The sequence below is a fragment of the Oryctolagus cuniculus genome, chromosome 11 (assembly GCF_964237555.1).
Source record: "Oryctolagus cuniculus chromosome 11, mOryCun1.1, whole genome shotgun sequence".
NCBI lineage: Eukaryota > Metazoa > Chordata > Mammalia > Lagomorpha > Leporidae > Oryctolagus > Oryctolagus cuniculus.
In genome coordinates this window covers 10,318,079-10,333,983 of record NC_091442.1, presented here as the reverse complement: position 1 = coordinate 10,333,983, position 15,905 = coordinate 10,318,079, and the positions used below count along the sequence as shown (strand labels likewise).

The 15,905-nt window shown below is 61.7% G+C and overlaps 1 long non-coding RNA gene across 1 annotated transcript in view; it reads left to right on the top strand.

Annotated features, from left to right (window-relative positions):
* The window catches only part of LOC127487350 (uncharacterized), a 1,183,652-nt gene that overhangs the window by 108,740 nt on the left and 1,059,007 nt on the right, over positions 1-15,905 (top strand). The gene's annotated exons all lie outside the window — the stretch shown is intronic.

Below are 15,905 nucleotides of genomic sequence, written 5' to 3'. Positions count from 1 at the left end.
ATCGGCGCAGCTCCGGCCATTACGGCCAACTGGGGAGTGAACCAGCGGATGGAAGACCTCTCTCTCTACCTCCCTCTCTTTCTCTCTCTCTGCCTCTCCGCCTCTCTCTGTGTAACTGTGACTTTCAAATAAATAAATATTTTTTTAAAAAAAGATTTAAAAAAAATACACAAATACGACTTGGGATAAAAAAAAAAAACTTTTTTGGACAGGCAGAGTTAGACAGTGAGAGAGAGAGACAAAGGTCTTCCTTCCGTTGGTTCATTCCCCAAATGGCTGCTACGGCCGGCGCACCGCGCTGATCCGAAGCCAGGAGCCAGGTGCTTATCCTGGTCTCCCATGGGGTGCAGGACCCAAGCACTTGGGCCATCCTCCACTGCACTCCCTGGCCACAGCAGAGAGCTGGCCTGGAAGAGGTACAACCGGGACAGAATCCGGCGCCCCGACCGGGACTAGAACCCGGTGTGCCGGCACTGCAAGGCGGAGGATTAGCCTAATGAGCCGCGACGCCGGCCGAAACAAAGACTGTGACACTTGAAAACTCCCTTTTTCATTTCCTTTCTCTTCCTGCTGCGTAAGTAGACAGGGACGTCTATGACATACACTGGACAGGTGGCGCTGCACGCGCCCAGAGCAGGGGCGTGGGGCATGCTGGGAGCCGGACCCTGGTGCAGGGAGGCCCCGGCCAGCCTGAGTAGGGGCCCCCCGGCGTGGCGGGTCTGGGGGCTGCTTCCTGGAGGTGGTAGCAGAGACAGGAGGTGGGCACTGGGGATGCAGGAGCTGCAGAGGGCTGGGGAGGCAACGGCCGGAAGCAAGGCAGTTAGACCCAGCACTCGCCCCAGCTCAGACAGGACCCTCACGGGGAGGCCCGGAGGTGGGCCTGCCCAGCAAACACACTGCTGGGCGCCGACATTCCGGACGCAGCTGGCACAGCTGGCCCTCAGCCCAGCCATGCCCCAGGGAGACCAGGGCGCTTCCTGGGAACTTGCCGGTGCCTCCTCTCAGATATGAGCGAAAACCAAAGAGCTCCTGGCATCCGAGACGCCTGCAACATGAGACGGGCACCGGGACCAACCAAAAGAAATCGGGGCCCAAACTGAGACGCGGCGGGGATGCAAAGGCATCCAGGTGGGAGGCGAAGGCGAGGGCTTGCATCCCAGCTCTGCCACTAGCACGGCTGCCACACACGGTTGTGCAGGTCATGGACTGCTCAACTGTAGGGGGCGCCCTCTATCTTGCGTGCTGTGTGCCTCATGGCCATGGAAGGATCCTGGCTCACCACCTCGCCCTGGAAAGTCACGGTCGCAGAACCTCACACGGGGAAGAAAACCGTTTTGATTCTTAGTCCCCAAGCCCAACAGTCTGTTCGGTTGGCTTTCAGTTGATGTTTGCTACTGAGTGAGCGACACTGACTGCAGCGTCCACACCACAGCCACAGCCCTGGCAAGATCAGGGTAAGGCAGCCCCACGATGCAGTGGCCGGGAGCCCACGTGCTGGGAGCCGGCCGCGGCTTCAAACCCCAGTCATCTGAGGCTGGTGCAGTGGCGTAGTCAGCTAAGCCTCTGCCTGCACCGCCAGGATCCCATACAGGCACTGGTTCGAGTCCCAGCTGCTCCACTTCCGATCCAGCTCTCTGCTATGGCCTGGGATAGCAGTAGAAGATGGTAGAAGATGGCCCAAGTGCTTGGGCCCCTGCACCCATGTGGGAGACCCGGAAGAAGCTCCTGGCTCCTGGCTATGGACCGGTCCAGCTCCAGCCGTTGCAGTCATTTGGAGAGTAGGTGGAAGACCTCTCAGCCTCTCCCTCTCTCTCTTTGTAGCTCTGCCTCTCAAATAAATAAATATTTAAAAATCAGTCCCTTTGGACCTCTGTCCCCTCCCCATCCACTGGGGGAGACGAATGCCCGAGCCCTGAGTATTCTAGGAGTGTCGGGGCAGGGCCGGGCGCCGCCCTGGGAGGGAGCACCCAAAGAATGCAGCCCAGCCAGGCCGCGGAGCTGGCAGCGGCTGTGGGGACCGGGGACAACTTTGCGTCCAGGAGCTGCGATGCGGAACCGCTGCCCCCTCCACGCGGTGTCCTGGGGGAACAGGGCCGAGCGCAAAGCCCCTGGGACGGGGCCGCCGGCAGGGGGGCTGCCGTGGCGCTGCGCACACGGAGCAGGGCGCGCCTGGAGGCCGGAGGGTGGCTCGGGCCCGCACTTGCCAGGGATGCGGCTGTAGCTTGGGAGGCCACGTTCCTTATCGAGGGCCTGGGTTCGAGTCCAGCCCCACTCCTGTCTCCGGCCTCCTGCAGTGATGGCGCCCGCGGCCCAGTCGCTACCACGCACGCAGGAGACCCCGAGTCGAGGGGTTCTAGTTCTAATGCTCCTCCGCAATCACAGTAAACCACGTGCGCTTGTCGGGGTCCCCCCAAGCTAGCAGCCGCCAAACATCCGGAGATGAACTCTGATTGGACCCACGTGCACCGTAGCCCCATCTCCGAACCAATCATTGTAGCGATCGTGCGTCCCCTGCTCTGCTTGGCTGGTGCTGCATCACGTGTCCTGACTGGGGCTGAGACTCACCGGGAACTTGTGGAGGGGAGCGTCCCTGGTCACTGCCATTCCCCGGCGAGCGCCCACGGGTAGCACCGTGACAGCACCGTCAGGGCCGCCTCCCGTGGCACGCGGACCCGAGGGAGGCGGAGCCGCCCGCGCCCGCGCCAGCCCCAGCCCCAGCCCCTTACGAGAGGTATCTGCAGGGACGCAGCGATGTCTCGGCGTGGAGCCCCCGGCGCCCTCCGTGCACCTTGGCCTGGATTTTCCCCACCGCACCCGGGACCCGGCAGGCACGGGCGGGAAGAGGCAGGTGGGCCAGCAGCGAGCCAGTTACCGCAACAGATCTGGGCCGCAGGGCCGGCACGGGGTGCCGCGTGACCCGCCCGGGCACCAGGGGCACGGGGGCTGCACCCCACCTCTGGCCACTCGTGGGTCCGAGGCTTCCGGAAGGAAGGGAGGGCGCATTTATTCCCCAGCACCCCAGGCCGCTGGACGCTGGTAGTCAGACAGGAAAACCCCACACAGAATCCATCACCCAAGAAGATGTGGGAGTTAGGGCTGCGAAGTCGGGCAGCAGCCTGGGCCGGCACTGACGGTCCCGCAGGGCTGGGAGCCATCCCTGGGAGCGGACAGCGCGAGAGGGAGGGGACGGTGGCCAGCGAGGGGCTGTGATGAGCTGCCTCCCTCCACGGGCAGCCGGCACAGTCCACTTCAGGACAGCTGAGAGGAGGAGGCTGGGCGTTAGCCACCACGCCCTCTGTGCTGAGGGTCACACCCGTGTCACCCACTGCTGTGCACCTGTGCTGGGCTCAGGGCAGAGGTGCAGGTGCAGGGAAGCCCGCAGGCATCCAGAGCTCCCATCAAGCTTCTGCCAGGCCCCTGCAGTGACAAGATGGGCCCTGGCAGAGAACTGGGAGAGAGGCCGGAGCGGGCAAGGTACAAGGCGAAGTGCAGGGCACCTCAGCCCGGCCCTGACCACCACAAACGCCTCAGACCTGCGCCCTGCTGAGAGCCACAGAGGAAAGAGATAAATAAGGAGCATGGGGCGGGGAGGGGGTTACACACACACGGAACCAGCAACAGAACCTGGTCACGGGACGTGGCTGTAGGAGGGGACCCAGGCAGAGGGGAGGAATGGGGTCGGGAGAGAACGGGCAGCCTGTGCAAGGGCCCTGTGGCGACATCTGCAAGGCTGAGGAACAGATCACGGCCAAGACTCGGGTCACCCGGGGCCTCGACATCTGAGATACGAATTTTAAACTTTATCCGTGGTGACTTTCAGCTTTTAGATTATTTTAGGAATGGTTAAAATAAACTGAACCGAAATAGACAACATCAAAAGAGAAAGTACGGACAAAGACGGGTGGCCACCGGGCACACGGGTGGAAGCGCCGAGCGTACGGGCTTCTCTGGAAACCAGCCACGGATTCCACGATGAAGACGCCGCTGCCGAGTCACCCGGCAGTCCCACTCGAGACTCACCCAGACAGAGCGCGAACTCGCACGCTGGCTTCACTCACGAGGGGCAAGGCTGGGGAGCTGCCTAAAGGCTCCCTCGGCCGCAGGGCACCCACAGACGGGCACAGCTCCAGGGCGGCGCTCTCCGTCCCGGTGATGGTCTGGGCGGATCCCCGGGTGCCGGGCCGGGCAATAGCCCTGCGGCTCCATGACCTGGGGGGACGGCAGGACTGCAGCTACAGAGGACAGGCGGCTGCCGTGGCGGGCGGGGGTGTGGGCACGCGGCAGCCCACGGGGGCCGCGCATGCGTGCTGGAGTGGTTCTGCGTTGACTGTGCCAACAGGTGCACGGCTGCATGCATTCGTCAGAACCTGCAGAACCCCACTGAGCAGGGTGAGTTTAACGCATGTCAATCATGGCCTAGGCTGGCGCCATGGCTCACTAGGCTAATCCTCTACCTAGTGGCACCGGCACACCGGGTTCTAGTCCCGGTCGGGGCGCCGGATTCTGTCCGGTTGCCCCTCTTCCAGGCCAGCTCTCTGCTGTGGCCAGGGAGTGCAGTGGAGGATGGCCCAAGTGCTTGGGCCCTGCACCCCATGGGAGACCAGGAGAAGCACCTGGCTCCTGCCATCGGATCAGCGCAGTGCGCCGGCCACAGCGCGCCAGACGTGGCGGCCATTGGAGGGTGAACCAACGGCAAAGGAAGACCTTTCTCTCTGTCTCTCTCACTATCCACTCTGTCGAAAAAAAAAAAAAAAAATCACGGCCTAGTCAGAGAGCAAAACCGACGTCTCGGGACGGCCCCAGCACGGCCACCAACTGCCCAGCCAAGAGAGAAAAATTAAGGCTGGAGGCCCGCCAAGCGCACTCCACTCCCACGGGGCACCTGAACAACAGGGCGCAGGGACCTTGGGAGCTGGCTTCAGACCACACACCTGGTGCGGTTGTGGGGAGTGAGCGTCCAAGACGCCTGCACGCCTGTCGCGAGCCTGGCTCCCAGGTGGGAGAGGAAGGCCCTGCTCGCTCAGAGACCAGAGTCGCAGGTGAGGGGCGCATTTGTCCTGGCTCCGCTGCGGAGGTGTCACACGTGGTCTGTACAAGTCCCATGAAAACACCCTAACCTCACACCGGGGAGGCTGACGTGGCGGCTCCGGTTCCGGCAGGTCTTCAGCACTGCCTGGGGCCCACCTGAACCCTGGGCCAGCTGGGAGTCCGTCTTTGACAGTGACACTCTGAGTGCCAGCAGCAGCCGAGCCTGCCCAGGAAGTCACCCCTGCGATGCGAAACCCGAGAGGTCACGTTCCGGCGGTGGGCACTTCCACTGAGGTCACCGTGTGGATGCCGGGAAAACACAACACAGGCAAAATGGCGACACGAAGAGCCCGAGCCCCCTGTGTGTCTGTGTCCCCGGGCCCAGATCAGTCCGACACTAAGCCCGGCCATGAAGGGCAGGGCCCGCCCGTCCCTGCCTGTGTGCCCAGCTGCCGTGTGGCCTGAGGAAGTCCCCTGGTCTCTGAGCTCTGGCTTCCTCACCTCCTCCCTGCGGTGGTGACAGAACGGGGGAAGCAGGTGAGGTGGGGTGCGTGGCGCGGCAGGCAGGGGGTGTGTGGCGCGGCTCTCCCTGGCCCCGTCGAAGCCAGTCCCCACCAAGCTGGTGGCTGAAGGGCACACCTGTGTTAGCCGACAGTTCTGGCCATCAGAAAGCCAGAACGGGGGTCTGTGGGCATCAGAATCAAGGTCTGGCCGAGCTGTGTCCTCCGCGGAGGCTTGAGGGGCGCGTCGGTTCCCTGCCCTGTCCGGCTTCCAGAGGCCGTGTGCAGCCTGGGCCTCGTGGCCACACCGGGCGCCCTGTGTTCAGGACTCCGTGATGTGCCGCGATCATCTCCCCTCTTGACATGCATTGCCAGCTGGTTTATTTTAAAGTGAACTTGCCTTTGTTGAAAACAAAAATTATTTGAAAGGCAGAGAGACAGATGGGGCTGCAGTGCCCTAGTTCACCCCCAAGTCACCAGCTCGGCAGGGTTGGGCCAGGCTGAATCCCGAAGCCAGCGTCTTAATCTGGTCTCCTGCGTGGGTGCCAGGGCCCCACGGTGTGAGCCATCACTGCTGTCCCCAGGATGCAAATTAGCAGGGGCAGGGGCCTGGGCGAGGCACTCTGCCAAGGGCCACGGGAGCCCCGGAGCGTTTGAAAGTGCTACCCCGATGCCTGCCCTCGAGGCCTCGATGTCACCACAGCTGTGCGCCTGCTTTTGCCATAGACAGCACCGTCTTCACCGGGTCACGGGATTCGGGTACAGGCCTACGGGGAGGGCGACAGCTGGCTGTCACGGCTGGTGTGGCCGAGGACGGTGCCATCCGCGGGAGGGGAGCGCACAGAGGTTCGCAGCTGGCACGGGGAGAAAGGCTGGAAGGACAAACCAATCCCGACTGCCCCTGCAGCCCTATCTTGGGGATGGTGTTTCCTCCTTTCTCCATGACTCCCTTGTGTCCATCTTATAAGAAATGCTGTAAATGTAAGTAAAGGTGAACACAAACAATTATGTACGTGTACAACATCTGTATACCTGCACCGCTCTGGCCATCAACTCCTGCGCCCCAGACGGCGTGGCCTAAGCACAGCTGCCTGGCGGTGCTATTCAGGGCTCGGTGGGCGGCTCTTGTGCTCACCGGGCCTGCTGGGGGGGGGGGGCACCATCGTGACGTGGGCTGGAGGTCCGTACAGCCTCTCAGTGCTCTCCCGGGGCAGCCAAGAGTTCTGCTACGGCTCAGGGCTACCAGAACTGGGCCGGCGTCACCTCCAGGAGGTTCTGTTGGTCAGAAGAGACCCAAGGCCAAGGCCAACGCTGATTCCAGGGGTGCAGGAGCAGACCTCGTATCTGGGGCGGGAGCTACTGTGTGGCTCCCTCTCGCTCTGCCCAGCCCCGCCCGCGTGCTTCCAGCAGATGTCCTCCTGTTCCCAGAGGGGCGTCCATCCTATTCCCGGAGGGGTGCTGTCCCAGCTCTGCGGGTTCCCTCAGGCCCCACCAGAGCCTCAGCTGCCTAGAGGGGTTGATCTGGGCTTTTCCTGCTCATTGGACCGCCCTCTCCGCCCTCTGTGCCGGCACCCCAGCTGGTGCACAGGCACTGCTGGCCTGCCACAGTGCACGGCCCTCTGAAAGCTGGGAGTGGGCACGGGGCCTGGGCCGGCCACCCACACCCTCTCGGAGATCTGAGTCCCAGCCAGGGCGACACAACACGTTCTGAGCAGCAGTTGGCAGTGGGAGCTGCCGGTGCCCTCCCCCGACCCTCGTCGCCCGTCCCCTGCAGCAACAGAGGGGCGGGGAGGAGCTGCCCTGTGCCCTGCGGGGTGTCCAGCTGCACCCCTGCCTTCTACCCGTGAGCTGCCACTCCAGCTCCCTCGTCGTCTCCCCAAGTTGTCATAGCCAAAAATGTCTGTCTGCACACGAAACGTCCCCCAGGGGACCAAAATCCCGTCGTGCCTGCTGTTGATAACTGGGTCAGAGGTGAGCTGACCCCAGCCGGCAGGGGCCAACGAGACAGCGGGGTGTATTTCCTGGGGGCCTCTGGCGGCAGCATGGCCTCAGCCTTAGAGAGCCCCAGCTAGGCACCCCCTCTCTCTTTCCCACGCTGGAATTCTAACAAAGCGTCTTCGAGTCATTACCGTGATGGTGGCCCCGGGCAGCCTCGGGCAAGCAGCTGTGGGATGAAGGCGGCTTGTGATTGGCACGGCGGGAGGCGGGTTCTCGGGTAACACACCTCAGCTTCTGAATCCACCAAGTCAGCCAACCCCGGAGCTGCCCTTCCTGCCGATAATCGACAGCAGTGTGAGTGCGTGTTGAGCGCACTGTGGGCAGCGCACCCTGGTGACATCCCCAGAGCTGATGGTGCGGGCGGCGCACCCTGGTGACATCCCCAGAGCTGATGGTGCAATCCGGAGCCCCCCAGGGCAGCCTGCTGCCAGGCCCTTCCACGTTTAGTTCTGGAGCTTTCTCTGTTCACTTCTCCACAGCGCACCACAGCCTCCATTCCTGCAGGCCAGGGCTGGTTCCTGGAATATACAACGGGAGAACTCTGGTGCCTCCGAGGGCGACCTCTGTAACAGAAACCCAACGGTGGGGTTGGGGGTGTGGTGCGGCAGGTGAAGCTGCCACCAGCAAGGCTGGCATCCCGTCCGAGTGCTGGTTCCAGCCCTGGCTGGCCCAGCTCCCTGCTAACATGCCTGGGAAGGCAGTGGAGGGTGGCCCAGGGCTTGGGCTCCTGCCACCCACGAGGGAGACCAGGATGGAGTTCCCGACTCCTGGCTTCAGCCTGCCCAGCCCTGACTGTTGCAGCCGTTTGGGGAGTGAACCAGCGGATGGAAGAGCTCTTTGTGCTCTCAGGTCAATCAATCTTATAAAAAGAAAAGGCCGACCCTCCCAGCTGCCGTGCGCTGGGCTGACCTCAGAACCTGTTTGCTGAGTTGTCTGACTCACGGGTTTTTCGTAAAGTGCTCTAATGAGACCACAAGAAAGATTCAGCCCCATGTGAACAGGCAGATGAGAAAACATCAACACAGACTATATTCCAGTAAGTTCTGAGGCTGCACCACACAGGGGGTCACCCCTGTGCGCCCCAAGGGCCGCGAGGCCCCGCAGGAGATGAGGACCGGGTGAAAGGCAAGGAGAACGGCGTGGTTCCCGGTCCCTGGCTCTCCAGCCTGGGGGCGCTGCTTCTCGGTGGGTGGGGGGGACCTCAGTTGCCTCATCTGGCGAAGGAGCACCATCCCCACGGCCTCTCGGGACTGGTGTGACCTTGAACTCAGGCGGCACCCGGCTGACCGGTTTCTGAGACATCTCGGTTCACTGAGGCATGACTATGAAATCATTCCCTTTTTATGATAATTGCCACCAAATATTCTCTGTTGAACTCTCTTTTCCCTGCTCTGGGTCATTGTAAGAGGAGCAGAGCAGTGGCCGCACCCGTAGCAGAGCCTGCAGTGGGCAGCGCCTCCCCTACGACGGCCGCCTGCAAAGTGCGCTGACCTCACCCAAAGCGTGTGAAGGCTTGGGAGGCGGGACCCGACATCTGTCCCCGTTTTAGAGAAGCAGAACAAGAAGTCATCGCTCCAGAGGTGTGGTACCGCTAAGGGATGGGCTTTGATGGGGCCACCACCTGCGATGCCAGCACCTCATATGGGTGCCCACATGAGTCCCGGCTGCTCCATTTCCAGTCCAGCTCCCTGGGAAAGCAGTGTCCCTGGGCCCCAGCACCCACATGGGAGACCGGGGTGAAGCTCCTGGCTTTGCCTGGCCCAGCCCCAGCCACTGCAGCCATTTTCAGGAGGCAACCAGCAGATGGAAGGTTTCTCTATCTTCCCCCTCCCCCTCTGCAATTCTGACTTTTTAGGGGAAAAAAAATTGAGGGATGGGCTTTGTCAACCTCCCTCTCTGCAATTCTGGAGCGTGCCAGGCTCTTTTGGGCAGCAGAGCTGTCTCGGTTCTGCCCCTAAACCTCCTCACCGTTCAGCCATCCCAACAAGGGGGCCACAGCTAAGCCCACGATGAGCTGAGTCTCCCGGCCACACTGCTGACGCAGGCGGGCGGCCCCAGCGCGTGCACGCGGCACAGGTGCGAGTTCCACAGGCAAGACCCAGCCAGGGTGTCGGGCGTCAGGACAGCGGTCGCTCTTGATTGAGGGGCAGGGACCCTGGGCTGGGACCCTGGTGGCGGAGGGGACCCTGGGTGGGGTGGGGACCCTGGTGGGGGAGGGACTTCTGCATCTTTTTTTTTTTTTTTTGACAGGCAGAGTGGACAGTGAGAGAGAGACAGAAAGGTCTTCCTTTGCCGTTGGTTCACCCTCCAATGGCCGCCACAGCTGGCTCGCTGCGGCCAGCGCACCGCGCTGATCCGAAGCCAGGAGCCAGGTGCTTCTCCTGGTCTCCCATGGGGTGCAGGGCCCAAGCACTTGGGCCATCCTCCACTGCACTCCCTGGCCACAGCAGAGAGCTGGCCTGGAAGAGGAGCAACCGGGACGGAATCCGGCGCCCGACGGGGACTAGAACCCCGTGTGCCGGCGCCGCAAGGCGGAGGATTAGCTTAGTGAGCCGCAGCGCCGGCCAGGACTTCTGCATCTTGATCTAGTCTCAGGGTAAACCAGCATGTGAAGTTTCTAGAAATTCTAGAAGCTGTGTGTTTACACTTTATATCACAACCCCCCCCCCCGGTCATGAAAAAATGGAACTAACCGTTTATTTTTGCATTTTCCATGAAGTATACGCAAGGGCACGTGGAAAATGTATGTTACGGAAAAACCACGCATGGATTTCAGATTGTTTTGCAGCACAGTGAACAGCTCCCTAAATTCCATTTTCCACTTTGTGAAGTTCCTGTGTGAGTGTCCAGCTTTCTGGTGTGTGTTTCAGATTTCCTTGGGAACACTCCAATCTCAGATTTGATTTCAGAGTTCTGCTTCGCCCCCACCGCCCGTCCGTCACCCAGGCCGGACTCACGGCTCAGGGACATGGAGCTGCCGGGTGTGGAGGGCAAGGCGCGCTTCCGATTCTCACGTATCCTTGCTGGCAGGCGCGGGGGCAGGCTGCCATCGGGCTGAAGTGACCCCCAGCGGGCCGGGCTGGCCCCCCTCTGAGCGCAGGCTGAGGGGCTCGGAGCACCTGCCGCCACCCACCGCACATGGGAACGCCTGGCACCAAGCAGCTGTGGGGGCTCCTGGACGGAAACCCAGTTCTGCTGCTTCCATGACTGGAGGCTGGGGGGAGGGGCTGCCCCTTCCCGGCTCCCAGGTGCCCAGATTCCCAGGCGGTGGAGGGGGACAGCGCCATTAGGAGCCTTTAGCCGGATGCAAGGAAGAGCCAGACGCCCGCCCCCTTTGGCTGGCGGCGACCACGATGTGAACGTGAGTAATTGACTGGAGAGGAGATCTGGGAGGCACCTGCTGAGGGCGGGGAAGGAACATGCGGGAGCAGGTGTCACGGGGCAAGGGGGCCGCACCCCACTAGGGGCCTCCTGGAGACTGGCAGGGCCGTGCTGTGAGCTGCCCCCACCGAGGGCCGGGAACAGAGGCATTCGCCCACGATGTCCGGTCCCGCACTGGCTAAAGCAAGCTTCTCAAGTCGTGAACTCCCCCGCCCTCCTGGCCAGTGCTGGAGGAGGGCTCAGCCCGAGCTGCAGGGCTGAACGCCGCGGGGGTGGCCAGCTGCGTGCGGCACGCCTGAGGCACACCTGACGCCCCCAGACCTCTCCTTCTCTGTAGGACAGAGAATTTGTTAAGCTGCTGACAGTCAGGCTGAGTGTTGCATTCCTGAGACAGGAACAGGAGGACTCTGGGAGCTGACTAGGGCAGGAGAGCGGCGACCAGCGCTCTGGGGACAAAGCATCCAGGTTTCCCAGAGGTTACCGCGGAGGGGAGAGATGGGACTGGGCGCTGGCGGACATCGAAGGGAGAGCGCTCTCAGAAGGTCGCAAACATCACGGTCTGACAGAGGGGGAGACAGGAGACAGAGAGCCGGGGAAAGGCAGGCAGACAAGGGGACAGAGGAGGGGGGACAGAGAAAACAGCAGAAAATGAAAACCCCCTTCCTGGGCCGGCGCTGCGGCTCACTAGGCCAATCCTCTGCCTGTGGCACCGGCACACCGGGTTCTAGTCCCCGTCGGGCGCCGGATTCTGTCCCGGTTGCCCCTCTTCCAGGCCAGCTCTCTGCTGTGGCCAGGGAGTACAGTGGAGAATGGCCCAAGTGCTTGGGTCCTGCACCCCATGGGAGACCAGGAGAAGCACCTGGCTCCTGGCTTTGGATCAGTGCAGTTCTGGCAATTGTGGCCATTTGGGGGGTGAACCAACGGAAGAAAGACCTTTCTCTCTATCTCTCTCTCTCACTGTCTAACTCTGCCTGTCAAAAAAGAAAAAAAAGAAAAAAGAAAAAAAAGAAAACCCCCTTCCGAAATCTGAATGCGGCCATTACAAGTGGTGTAGCTCTTTCCTGCACAGTTCCAAGTTTCCTTCATTAAACGTCTGCTACTTCCAGGATATAAAACAAGGAAAATAAAAAAGTGTCCCTCCTCCAACGCTGGAGCTCACACTCGTGCCTGAGATGGCCCACTTGGCCCACTTTACGTGGCTTCTCTCAACTCCCCCCCCCGCCGAGAGGCAGAGGCAGAGATAAAGAGAGAGAGAAAACTTCTATCATCTGGTTCACTCCCCAGATGGCTGCAAAAGCCGGAGCTGGGCCGATCCAAAGCCAGGAGCCAGGAGCTTCTTCCAGGTCTCCCACGTGGGTGCAGGGGCCCAAGCACTGGGCCATCTTCTGCTGCTTTCCCAGGCCACAGCAGGGAGCTGGATGGGAAGTGGAGCAGCCAGATCGTGAACTGGTGGTGCCCAGCTGTGCCACAGTGCAGCCCTCTCCCCTGTTTCTAGAAATGACTTAAATCCACACAATCCCTTCCTACTCTCCTTGGAGAAGAGCCAGGTCAGAGCTGGCTCAGCGCTGACGCGCCGGCAGTGGCTGGATTAAGGATCGCTGAAGACGGGAACCAGAAGCAGCTTTGGAGCTGAGAATTGGATTAACCTCTCCCCGCGCTCTCTCCGCAAGAACCATCTTGTTCTGCAGGAGTGCGGGGGAGGGAAACTGGCTCTGTCCAGGCAGGTGGCAAAATGAGGTGGTGATGGCTCATTCTTTCACACATTCACTCGACAAGCACGAGGGAGCTCCTCCCTGTCTCCCAGGCCCCGGGCGAGGCCCCGCAGTCTAAGATGGAGACTGGACAGCCCAACATGAGGGGACGCCCTGCTGCTGGGACGGATACTCAGACAGACACACACACACACTCACTCACTCACACACACACTCACTCACACACACATCCAAGACCTACACCAGCTCTGCCAAGACAGAGCTCAGCACACGGCCTGGCCCGCCTGGATCCTGAATGAAGACGACAGATGACACAGAGATTCCTACGGAGCACGGGGTGACGGCGATGCAGATGGCTCTCTAGAGATCCTGACTTCCAAAGCCGCTGGTACTCTCGGGAAGGGGTGTGGCTCAACCTGAGACCCACAGAGCTGCAGGAGGCCGATCACATGCACGCACATGGCTGCCACCACAGACAAGGACAGGCAACGCGTCCCTCCCTCTCCAAGGAGCCGAGCTGGGCGGTTCCAGGAACAGCTCAACGACGGCGTGATGCTGCCCAAGACCTAGGTGCTTTCTCTCCGCTCTTCCCTCTTTGCCCGTGGAGAAAGTCCCCCCGGGCACGAGGGGCGGGGCCCGTCCAGAAGCTCTGGGCAGACCCCATCTCGGGTCCCATCAGGCGGGACCCAGGCCCATGACCTCATGCTGGCTGCAGAGCAGGCTGAGGGCCGCACGCGTGACCAGGCTCGCAATCACGCCCACGCAGGTGGCTCGGGAGAAAGGGGAAGGGGAGGAGGAGGAGAGAGGCTACCAGCTGCACTGGCCTCAGAGGGAATTCACACGCGCGGGCACTTGTTTATTGCCCCAGCGGCCCCGAGGTTTCCAGCTTCCCCTTTAACATCTGAGATGGGCGCTCGTGACTCGACGTGAGTGCAGCCCGGGTTCTTTCTGAAGGACATTACCCACAGGCTCGGGCCGCGCTCGCCTGCCTCACTGACCCTCCTGTGGCTGCCTGGCGACCACCGGGGGCTGGGCAGTCAGAGACGGCGTCCCCGGGATGTGCCCGAGATGCATGAAGGGGGATTTATCAGGGACTTGGCTCCGTGATTACGGCACTGAGAGGCTGCAGATCCTGCCATGTCTGTGGTATCACTCAGTTCCAGTCCAGGAGCCTCAGAACCAGGGAGGCGGAGGCTGCGAATCTCAGCTGAGTCCAAGAGCCAGCCACTGAGGTCCCCGGCGGAGGGTCAGTCTCGGCGCACGAGGGTGTCCCTCCAGGGGAGGCCTGCTCCTCCCGCTCGGTCCACTCACTCCCTGGCTAGTCTCACTTGGAAGCGTCCTCGGAGACACGTCCCAAGTCACGCCTCGGAGACACGTCCCAAATCACGCGTTTCCAAGCTTCTAGGTGTTCTTGATCCAGCCCAGCTGACACCAGAAAATTACCCACAGTGAGTGACGTCTGCTAGGGCTGTCACTGCTGGCACCACCTTGACCGATAAGTGGTACCCAGCCCTCGTAACAGCCCCCCAAAACAAGGCCAGACTGCCTTGAACACAAGGTCAGGTGCTGCGCCTGTGAGCCCACGCACAGGGATTTCAACAAAGTGGAGTGTATTTCTAACCAGGGGAACGGCCCCCACAGGAGCCAGCATGACGAGAGCCCAGCACATCAGCGGAGCCCGAGCCCCGTGTCTCTCACTCCTGCAGAGGCCGGTGTGACCGTCAGGGGCTGACCGGGCAGGTGCACTGGGTCTGGGTCCAAGGCTGGCTCTCTACTGTTTTCTCCACCTTTCCACGTGGCCCTTGTCTGCACAGCTCAAGTTGGGGCCCACCAGGTCACATTCCAGGCAGAAGGAGAGAGAGGAAAGAAAGCTCCTACAGCCCCCACGCACCCATTCCCATCAAGCTGCAACCCCATTTCTCCAGGTGCGATTCAGAAATGGACCACACCACTTCCAATCACCCTGTCGGGCAGCGTGGAGGCAGGTGGAATACTGGCAGCCGCAAGGGAAGCTGGGAAATGTAGTCCTCAGCCGGGCAGACTCGTGCCCTCTACACTGCAGGGCAGCGGGCACTGGGGACACTCAGCAGCTGACCCACCAGTTAAGACGAGCCCAGAGCAAGCCATAGAGCGTCATGACGCCCTGGGGGAAACCGTGAGAAGCACACCGCGTCTGCCCTCTGCGGCCCTCAGCCTCTGTCCAGCCGGCCGCTGCGCCGTGAAGCCGGCCCGGCTCCTGGCGTGAAGGCTGCCTGCGCCTTTCTCTCTCTGACACTGGGCCCTTCGGCCTCCTCTGGGCCCCAGAGGCCAGCGGCCCTGCCCGTCCCACAGCAACTATGGCTTCCTCAGCTGCCTCTGGCCATGGGCAGTGGGACTGTCCACGGCCTTGAGAAGGCAGCTCCATCCCCGCGCGGTGCCCACGGCTGCACACTTGGCCATGGCCTGGCGGAGGCCCTCAGGAGCGCTGTCGGCACGTCCCCCCAAGTCTGGGGCCGCCTGCTCTCTGTCACCCCAAGTGACAGCGTTAGCAGCTTCCTTCTGGGACAAGGGCACACACGCTCCAGCCGGCCGCGCCACCTCAGCTCGATCAGATCTCCAGCGGAGGATGGGCTCCACCTCCGAACACAGCCACCAGAGCAACGCTCCTCCATACATCTAAACTCTGCACCTGCTCCTTCTCTCCAGCGGGCTACGGTCTGGCTACGGCCCACCCAACTCACACACATCATCCTGATGCCACTGCGCCACGGGGGCCAGCCACGCGGCCCTCACGGGACTGCTGGGAAGCCCTGGGCAGACACGGAGAAGGCCCGAGGCTCGCAGCTACTGCAATTACTCCACCAGGCAACGAAGCAGCTCCCCGCCACCCCGGGGGATCGGGCCGTTCCCCGCCCCCAACAGTGGCTCCTCTCACAGCAAAGGGCCAGGACTGTCCCAGCTTCAGACAGAATCTTGCAATTCTACACCTCCCTGAGCAAAATGAATCAATCAGCAGGGCTCCTTGCTCCCAGATTATTCAAAATCTCAAGATAACCACAGCAGCCCAGAGGGCCCTGCGCGTGCACAGGCTGCGTGCGCGTGCACAGGCTACGTGCGCATGCACGGGCTGCGTGCCCACCCACAAGGCTGGCCCTGCTTACCTCCAGCAGGACAAAAAAACGAGGTGGAAACAGCAGGTGGCAACATATACTATGAAAACATCTGGAGACAGATGGCAGCCTGCAGGACTGTAACAAGAGCCAACCCACCGAGTCCTGGCCTTGAACTACAGACCACCTCATTGAGC